This window comes from Adiantum capillus-veneris, chromosome 25 (assembly GCF_014529385.1).
Source record: "Adiantum capillus-veneris isolate H3 chromosome 25, ASM1452938v2, whole genome shotgun sequence".
Taxonomy (NCBI): domain Eukaryota; kingdom Viridiplantae; phylum Streptophyta; class Polypodiopsida; order Polypodiales; family Pteridaceae; genus Adiantum; species Adiantum capillus-veneris.
The window spans coordinates 23,236,538-23,247,454 of NC_140955.1; the positions used below are offsets into that span (position 1 = coordinate 23,236,538).

General features: G+C 42.9%; 1 pseudogene; it reads right to left on the minus strand.

The window, feature by feature from the left end:
• Positions 1-5,210: 5,210 nt before the first annotated feature.
• Positions 5,211-10,474, minus strand: LOC147424567 (uncharacterized; annotated as a pseudogene).
• Between the last annotated feature and the right edge of the window lie 443 nt (positions 10,475-10,917).

Sequence of the window (10,917 nt, forward strand, 5' to 3'; positions counted from 1 at the left end):
AATCTTGTTGAATGCACAACAACTACAATCCATGTTGTTGTGTTGCACAAAGAATAACATCATATAGCTAGACAGTGCACCTATTATAAAACCTTTCCAAGGGAGACAAAATGTTATTAATTTCTACAACTATATATACCCAATGACAAATTTTGTTTCAACAAGAATCCTATTTGTAAATCACAAGTACGCTCCATGTTGTTATGTTTGCTAGTAGCAATATAATAACAAGTCAAAGGTGGAGGAAGAACATCTTTTGTTGGAGTTAGGGTTATAGGAATGCACACACAGCTTGGACATAGAGAAGAAGCTCAAGGCACACAACAAAGAGTGTATTACTAAATGTGTGAATACAAGATACGATAGCCCTAGAGTAATGGGCATATATACAAAGCACGAGGGGTAAAAACCTCCTAGTGAGGAAAAAAAGTGCTCCAGCGGTCCTAAGTGTGTGCACACACATCAAACTCCTGTCCAACTCCCAAATAATCTACAAGGCATATGAGCCACCCACACTCAATCGTAGGTGTAAAAGGTTTCCTGTACAGCTTCACAACTAGAGGTGGCCACAGTAGGTTGCTTCTTGCTCAGCCAAGATATGCATGAACTAGCAAGCATGAAACAAAAACCACTCATGGACACTTGTGTGTCATAGCAACCAACCCAATCCGACTAAAAAAAAAGCACGTAAATCTGGTGGTGGTGATCCTCCCTTGGGAAAAAACACCCAAAGATGTATGGTGCCACTCAAGAACTAAAAGATCCTCTTTTCTTGCCAAACCTTATACCCTAGGCATGCATAAATCTTCTTGCTTGCGAGAATGAAAAGTGAATATATGGCCTTGTAATGCATACATAAATGAGGCAACTAACAGATGTTTAGTAGAGGATAGCATCTACACTATCTCCTTAACTTGAAACATGTCTCCATAGGAGTGGAACTTGGCTTGTAATCATCAAGTATAAATTTGCTTAGCAAAGTTTACACATACTTTGCCTGACATAATGCAATACCCTCATCACACTACTTAAATTGAATCCCCAAATAATGAGACCAGAGACCCAAGTCTAATGTCTCCAATCCAGCATTTGAATTAGCCTTAAATTCAGCAATTTGTGTTGCATTCAGACTAGTGAGCAATAAACCATCCACACACAACAATAATAAGATATACATCATCCACACATTCTACATACAAAGTGCTCTCAATTGGACTATTTGAAAGCCATGGTGCAATGAAATGATTATCCATTTTCTCATACAAAGCACAAGAACATTTCTTTAAACCATAGAATGCTTTATCACATCTGCACACTTTATATCCATGTCCTTTCTTTACAAAACCACGAGATTTCATTACGTACACTTTCGCATACAACTAGCCATTCAAGAAAGCCGTTTTAATGTATGACTCATGTACATCCCATCCAAAGTAAGTTTCCACTGCACAAATAAAACGAACAATAGTCATATGACAAGTGAGAGCAAAAGTTTGTTCATAATCAATGCCCTTTTGGTGAGCATAACCTTTTGCAACAAGCCTTGCCTTTTAGAGATCAATACTACCATCCACCTTACATTTCAGCTTATAAACCCACTTTGTATCAATGACCTGCTAGCCAAGAAGCAAGTCATATAAAGACCAAGTATTGTTCTCACAAGTGCATCATATTCATCTTGCACAAGAGCCATCCAATTCTCTGAATTTTGTGCTTCATTAAATAGAAGAGGTTCATCCTCGTCGCACATACTTGACACAACGAAAGCATAACAATCTGATGCACAAGAAGCATGATGAGAACCCAAACGAGTACGAGTAGACAAAGGTGCATGCAATTTATTATCATGCAAATTATGCACCAACTATTTTGAAATCCCTCTGGCTTCCTCATTTTCAGCCTTGTCCTATTTACAACTGCATCAAAAAAAGGTTGATCTCTGACATCACTTGAAACCTACATAGGCGGAATATTTGTCTCATTTGGACTTACATTTGTATTCCCGCCATTGAAAAGAGGTATCAAAAATGTCATGCGAACTTACACTTCTCTTTAGTACATCACAACCAAAAACACGCAAGTGACCAATAGATGGTTGTGTTGGAGTTGTGGCACTAGCAAAGCAACTAAAATCACACAAGTGACCAATAGATGGCTTCTTATCATGACATTCCTCATATAGAGTCATAGACTGCAAAGCTTTGGTGGGACTTCTATTATGTAGGCAACACAAATGATAGCCTCTAGCCAAAAAGCATGTCACAAAGCTTGACTTTTGACCATACATCGTGTTGCACTCATGTGTAGGAGTTCATTGGTGTTTGGAACTATGTGTTAAGAGTTAGAAACACATTGCATCTAGCAAGGAACCAACATCATGTATACAAAACGCTGTAGATGTGCCAAACAATTCGTTGTTGTTGGCGGGATTATGAATAGGGTGTGATTATCTTGTAAAATCTTGGGCATGATGGATTCAGAGTTCATGAATGGGGATTCTTGGATGTAGTGTGGTCTTTCTATGAGGCAATCTATGCTCACAATGGAATTCTTTGAGTGATAGGTTGGTAGTTACAAATCCAAGGCATATCCAATAGTCGGCCGCTTTTGGGTGTGAATGGTAGCTTTTCATTGACTTGTTCAATGGCCACAGAGAGAGAGAGAGAGAGAGAGAGAGAGAGAGAGAGAGAGAGAGAGAGACTTTAACCTGCCTTGGTACGCCTTGTGTATGTCTTGTGTCATGATTACATAACCATACCCATTGTGCAATGGTCAAATCTTTAAAGGCTCTCTCAAACCAAAAACATGGTGCAACCAACCCCACGCAATTGATTGGCATCCTTCAAAAAGCCCACTCTTCACATGCCACTTTCACCTCTTGGATATAGTTTGCTAGCCTCGCTCCTTGCTCCATTGGTATGCTTTCTTCCACTTCATTGTCACTAACATATATCTCTTCATTATCCTCTCTATCAAGTTGTATACTCCATGGTCTACCCCTAGTTTTTCATTGTAGGATAGACCCATGTGATGACTTGTCTATTCAAATGATCACGAAAGAATGCATCATTGTATCTTTTTTCACTCATGTAAAAAGGGCATGTGACCCTGTAACATTGAAGACTTCATAGACAATAGCTCAAGTGCACTGTGCATTTTATGGCCATGTTTCTTGATGTCAATCAAGACCATAGGTGACTTGTCGTACTTCTGGTCCATGCCGAGCAACCTTTTACTTTTGTGTGCTAGAGAAATCTCAAAACAAACATTGCCATTGTACACAATAAAGAACTCGCCTACCCTTTTGGGAGGTCCACAAATCTCTAATAGTTTGGACAACCTATAGGATCTAGCTCTGTCGTCTATCCATGCAATGATAGATGTATGCTTTGAGAACTCTTGCTTGATAGATGTATTCTTTGAGCACTCTTGCTTGGTGTGCTCACCCATACCATGTGTGTCCTGGCATGCTATGGTTGCCTTGGTTGTTTTCATTGCCTTCATAACAATTGCATCTTCCTCTTCATTCGTGTCAATGTTAAAAACCTTGGCTTCTTCGGTGTTCAAAAATTTCACCTTATCTTAGGGTTGTCCTATTTTGTTGAATATTTTTATACAAGTTGATATATGCAAAATTGCCAAAGTTGGTAAACTTTCTCATTTGTTAGCTCAATGTTTACTTGTGCTGTAGTTTGAAGCAGTCCAAGAAAGTCCTAGCAAAATCCAATGACGAACACCTTTTTTTTTAAAGGAGAGTAAAAATTTATTAAAATACTAGAAAAGGGTACAAAGGTCCCACAGGAAGGGGGAGGGGGGGGGGGGGGGGGGGGGGACAACCCCAAGGCTACATAAGACATTACAACAATTGGAGCATTCTAAATCTAACAGGATGATAGAACATAGAGGCAATGGTTTTCCAATTTTGCCATCTCCCTCCCTTTAGAATGGAGGAAACAAGATCTTCAAGGAGAGCTTCTTGAGCTTTTGTACACAAATTCAAGACTGAGTGCTTTAAATCATGTTGTAAAAGCCATATAGGGTACGCAGTTTGACTCCTAAAAGACAGATGAATTCCTCTAATTCCATAAGAACCAAAGAGTGAAACCTCTCCAAATGTTCCACAAAGGAATGTCTAGACCTCTGCAATTACCAAGAATGAAGTCCTTGAAACCCAGAGCTTTCAAATTAATTTGACGGGTAACGTCCTGTAAAACTCTTAAGACTTCTTCATTTGATGTACAAGTGAACCATAGATGAGCACTATCTTCCACTATTTTACAACACCTAGAGCATATTCCATTGCTCACACCTGCTCTAAGGGCTTTACTCCCAATCCAATTCCCTTGATGTAAGATGAGCCACATAAGAGTTGAGTGTTTTATCTCCATAGGGAAAGCCCAAATACACTTGAACCTGTATGTCCACTGTTTACCTTCCCTTGATATATTAGGTCTGCCCAAATCTTAATACCAGCTTTATGGCACTTGTGAGGTTTTCTACATAGCTGGGCCTTTGGTTTCCTTGCAAAAAAGCCAAACCAAAAAGAGTCTAGGAAGAAGTTGAGATGGTCAGAATAAAACTCTTTTGTAGGCTTCTAGTTGTCTTTGATAGAGTCCCATGCATTCAACATCCTACACACCGGTTTGGTTCCTACTAGGTGTATAGGAACAATAGAGAGTACAATTTCCTTGAGCTAGAGATTTGACCAAGATCTGAAAAAAGTAGCGTTGGAAAAAAGTTCCGATGATGAACTCTGCTATAACACCTTGTCCAAACAATTGATGTTGGCTTCAAACTGTGTGCAGACAAGTACTTTCAATCGTATAAAAAGCCTGGTGCACAAAAAGCTAACCGTTGTTGAGATTAATAAAGCATTGAAAGTCAATTTTTAAGTAATGCCTAGATGATCGATGCACGTCATGATCAACCACATGGTTGCGTGTATGCTCCAGGAAGCATACGAGGACATTAGGCTTGCCAAGTAAAATTGTCGATATCACATCATTCGAACCTTCGTGCCATCAAAGTTCCACGCTAAAGGCAGTGCACAAAAGCCTTTGAATGGTCGTGTTCCGCTTTCTTCTCTTGCTTTCAAAGTACCCTCACGCTATCACCCTGAAACACCATCAATCGTCCCTCATAGCCCTCTTCAAAAGATTCCTTCATTTGCACGGACATACTACTTGCCTGGGCCTATTTTAATACTTGCGTTGAAGAGCAGCATGTGCGACCAACAATGCAAGAGGAGCCTCATCATCCGTGTGTGTTGCCTAGGCCTATTTTAATACTTGCGTTGAAGAGCAGCAAGCGACCATCAATGCAAGAGCAGCCTGATTGTCTCCGCGCGCACGCGCATGACCAGCGAGCTCCACATGGACCTGGGTTAGATGCATGTATTCGTGGTAGTAGACGACCAGCGAGCTCCACACGACTTCCTTTTCTAGAATGTGCTTAATTGGAATGCGTTGATTGCTGAGTATACCGAAGATGGCTGTGAAAAAGGAAGCCCATTGCTTTTTTCATCGGAGGGAGGAATTGCACCTTGAAAGGCAAGATGTTGGCTCAGTGCTCATTTGGTAAATATGTGTGTGTGTGTGTGTGTGTGTGTGTGAGAGTGAGAGAGAGAGAGAGAGAGAGAGCACGCAGAGGCGTGGGCAAGAAAGAGAGAGAAGGAGGCTGTTAAGCTTGAGGAACCCAAGAAGACGATAGGCCAGAATGAGATATGTATTGATTAGGGAAGACACACTTTTATACAGGACGTATGGCAGTTACAATACGGTTCACTTCAGGTGATTCATGAGAATGCGGGCCGTTTGGCATCTGACCACGTGTGTGGGTTGCTGACTTGTGTGATGACATGGATTAATTATCTAACACACCCCGTAAGACATGTCGTCATACAAGGGCATCCATATGTTATGGATTCATGGTGAATGTGAAGCTACATGCTTTGGTTTTTATACAATGAGCATGCTTATGCAACCTTTACATAATGGAGTCATGAACGAGGCTGGAAATTGATTCAGCCAGGGTCAATGGTTGCCTTCATCAAGAGTTGAATCTTCAACTCTGATCTTCGCTTTGTATGTGCTTTAATATCATTTGACAGGTCCACTGCGTGCATGCTTTCACGATCTTGAACATGACATTTTCCCCCCGCAAGAGAGATGAAAGCATGAAATCATCGGTTAGAGTCAAAGTTGATGTCGAGGTTAAGTGTGGAAAGGGCAGCAAGGTAAGAAATCTCAGAGTAGGTACCATTTGTTGAATGAACAGGAGAGCTTGCAATATGAGGGTTACACACACAAATTGGTGAGTTTGAGGAGTCAGCTCAGAATGGAAGGTAGGGCTCTTGTAGGCGAGGCCACCAGGGTCAAAAACAATGGAAGACGATGGGAGTAGGCAGCCATTCAGTGTTTGCATAAGACCTTTGAGTACTCCAACTACAATATTGGAAATGACTCCAACAAGGAGGATGTGGGCCAAAGACACTACAACAGCAGTGGTGTCAGAAAAGTGGTTGTCATTGGCAAATGTCAAAGAGAATCCATTCATGGCAGCATCCGATATCTGAGAGTCAGTGTGGAAGAACGTTTCAACTGGTAAGGGGTGAAATTGATTCTCAGGTGGGAGGTTTACAACCATGTAAGAAACAAGTAAATCCAGCTTGAAGAATGGATTTGAATAGTTATTTAGTGCAGCTTTAAGGAGAGGGCAGAGTTTGGATTTGCTCAAATCCTTGGAGGAAAGGTGTAAAACACCGCTCGATGTAGGAGGCTTGCGAGGTGGCTCACCGTCAAAGCGGGTCTTCCGTGTTGAGCAGGTTTTGTGCGGGGTTCTTCGACAAAAGCAGCATGTGGGACCAACAATGAAAGAGGTGGCTCGACTACCTGTAACCAATGGATTTCTGTAACTTTCTGCAGCATTGGTGGATCTATCAATGCTTTGAGGTTGGATAGAAACGTCCCAAGAGGCAGCCGGTGCAATATTGCTTGTTGAATTGCTCGCTTCATGATGCCACCAAGCTTTGCGAGCTAAAACCAGGGAGTTGTAGGCGGCATGGGGCTGCACTGATTGAGGATGCAAGAGCTCCCCAAGGAAATAACTCTCCTTGTTGGCGCTGATTGAGAGGAGGGACTCAAGCGAGGAGGCGGCACCGACAGCACGAGGTACACTAGCATTCTTTGCAGCAGCATCTTTGGCTGCAACACCTTCTTCTGTAGGGATGGCAACTGAATTTTTGGTTGCTTTAAGAACTACACCAGTGTCGGCAGTGGCGTGGGCACCATCAGTTTTGATGGTCGCAGGGATTTTGTCAACCTGGGCTGCTATGATGGTTGCACCATCTAAAATATAATCTGATGTGCACGCAGCAAGGGCAGACCTCTTTGCTGCAGCAGCTTTCAATTGGAAGGGTTTGACGGCGATAATGGCCGTAGCAGGGTCGTCTGCAGAAGGTGCGACAGCAACTGCATTAGCAGGAGCGTCATCTTCTGCAGCAGGCTCGTCGTCTGCAACAGGCGTGGGATTCTTGTTGACTGCAGCAGCGTTGGCAGCAGCAGGTTGGGCTACAGGGGTAATTACATGCCGAGGTGCGGCGGCACCTCCGACTGGAGCATTGAAAGGACCAGCTGCAGCAGGACGGGAGGCTTGAACCAATGTTTGGTTTGCAGGAGCCGGGTTCCCGAGAAATGCTGCAACGATGGTAGCATCACCATCACCATTCTCAGCAGCAAGGTTTGCAAGGAAGGCAGTGATGACCTGGTCATCACAAGCAATGTCAACATCTGCATAATTGCAGGAGGTAGGGCGAGCAGCAGCCTGTCGGAGGGGTCTGCGCCTGAAGCGAAGAGGCTGATGGAGGTGCAACAGCCGTGGGGCCTTCGTGCTTGAGGTGGGGGTACCTTCCCACAGTAGAAGGTCCGCAGTAGGCATGGAGAGCTCGCCCGTATGGCAGCCAGAAGAACCACCAGGAGGTTCTGCGCCCAGAGTTGGAGAGGCGCAGGTGATTGCATGGTGGGGTGCCTCACAGGTGTGGGAGGATCAGGCCTTGGCTGCGATGATACCATGTGAGAGAGAGAGAGAGAGAGAGAGAGAGAGAGAGAGAGAGAGAGAGAGCACGCAGAGGCGTGGGCAAGAAAGAGAGAGGAGGCTGTTAAGCCTGAGGAACCCAAGAAGACGATAGGCCAGAATGAGATATGTATGAGATATGTACTGATTAGGGAAGACACACTTTTATCCAGGACGTATGGCAGTTACAATACGGTTCACTTCAGGTGATTCATGGGAATGCGGGCCGTTTGGCATCTGACCACGTGTGTGGGTTGCTGACTTGTGTGATGACATGGATTAATTATCTAACAAAATATGTATGCTGAATGTGGTGCCCTATCGGATGCATGAACAGTTCTTGATGGGCATCCTCTTCGGGATACTGTCTCATTGATTGTAGGATACGTCCCACATGGCTCTGACAAAGGAAGCCCAAGGCACCCTAAACTACGAAGAGAAGGCCTTTCTCCAAATGCAAAAAGAGTGCACACAGACAACCAGCTAAAGATTTGTTAACATGTGCTTAAAAGAAACCTGATCGTCCGCGCGCATGCGGACGATCAACGAGCTCCGCAATAGTGGGTTACTTAAGAAAGATGCATATTTGGGGAGTACATTGTCAAATGTGGTAACCTCATGAAAGCCACTTACTACCCAAAATGTAACCACTTGATTTTTGCATCACCAAAGAGCAGCTACATTAATACTTGCACTCAAGGGTAGCACAGTTGTCGCGACCAATGAGATCTATGTGTTAAGAAATGCAAGAGCAGCATTATCCACGTGCACGCGGACAACCAGTGAGCTCCACACGGTCCATTATTTTAGAAGGCGCATGTAAATGTGGTACCCTCATGAAATGAGCTTCTATCCCACTTCGAATGCATTGATTGCAGGGTATACCCAGCATGGCTGTGAAAAGAAACCCCTATGCTGTTTTCATTGGATGTGAAACGTGGGCTTGAACCTTGAAGGCTTGTGGCCTTATGCAAGATGTCGGATCAGTGGCCAAATGCGGTACCCCACTTGGTGCATGAACAACTCTTGATGGACATCCTCTCCGAGGTGTTGTCTCATTGATTGTAGGGTATGCCCAACATGGATTTGGCCAAGAAGCTCAAGGCATCCTAAACTAGATGTGAAGGGGAAGCCTTTCTCCAAATGTGAAGGGAGTGTACACAGATGACCTGCATATTTTGGAGTGTGAATGTGGTACGTGTTAATTGCAGGGTACACCCATCATGGCAAGGAAGTCCTGCATTGTTTTCACCAGATGTGAAAGGAGGGCTTGCACCTTCAATGCTTGTGGCATTGTGCAAGATGTCGGCTCAACTATTCTTTGTATGCCAAATGTGGTGCCCTACTGGATGCATGAACAGTTCTTGATGGGCATCCTCTCCAAGATGTTGTCTCATTGATTCTGTGCTATGTTGAACATGGCTCTCCCAAGGAATCCCAAGGCACCCTAAACTAGATGCAAAGCAAAGGCCTTTCTCCAAATGTGAAGGAGTGCATTCAAATGATCAATGGAAGACTTTTCAACATGTGCCTAAAAACATCATGATCGTCCACGCACTCGGACGATTGATGAGCTCCAAAACAATAGGTTACTCTAGAAAGGTGCATATTTAGGGATTACATAGGGTAACTTCAAAAAACAAAGTGGTGCCCTACCTTGAAGGCTTGTGGACACATCTAAGATCTTGTCTCATTGATTGTAGGATATGCTGAGCTCTAGGATGTTTCAACCAGATGTGGGGAAGACTTTTCTCCAAATTTTTTCACGTATTGCCTTATGCAAGGCCTTCATATCAGTGAGAGACGTTACAATGAGACTGCTAATGAGTGTTCATTGGAGAAAGATGTTATGCTCTGAGATGCGTACAAAAGCACAAAAAGTTATTGATGGACATCAACTCTAGGATATCTCTCTTGGAGTGCGTTTATTGCAAGATATGGCCAACACTGCCTTATCGTGCTTCACACCTTATCCATTATGCCCGTAGAAAAGAGGACTACCCTATCCCTTGCCAAAGCTATCCGAAGCTTGCCCTGGCTCATGCATGCCTGGAAGGGTTCAACGTGGCAGGAGTGCGTTATGTGCTCCAACTCTTGTATTTCTTACATAGATGGAGTTTGAAAATCCAAATTTTTAATTAACATCGTCTTATTTCTTTCATTGACATTCCATCTCCATATATATATCATTTCCCTTAGCCCCAGAGTACGAATGGACTTTCAATGCAATGCAACTCAAGAAGTCATATGAAATTTCCACTCATCAAGGCTTGCTCATACCTTAGTCTGCCTCTCCATGTGAACAATTATCTCTAAGAGGTGATTCATGGACATTATGTTAAAAAAATAGTTAATATCTAAATCGTTGGATTCAGCCCATAGTATTGATATAGACTTACATCTCAACAAATTTGGATTTATACCTAAATAAATACATTCACCATGAAGGCCTATATCCTTACTCAAAATGTTTACAGAGGTCAAAGAATTCACAATGAGATTTCTAGTTAGGTGCTATTGGAGAAACATGTTGTGCTTGTTGGTAATGCTTTGGTTGTGTAAAATAAATGTAGTGCCTTCACAAAATCTCATAAAAGTTCTTGAATCATCTTTTATCCAAAATCTAGTCTCTTAGACCAGGTCGATGGATGGATATGCTCAATATGGTTGTGGCAAGGAAGCTCTGGAATATATAAACCAGATGCAAATGAAGACCTTTCTCCATATGCAATCACCAATGCTAGCACCGTTTAAGAGGATGTTAAAGGAACATGTTGTTCTTGGCAATGCTTATGTCGATATATACGCAAAGAGGTCTTTCTAAAAAATGCAATCATGTATACACCT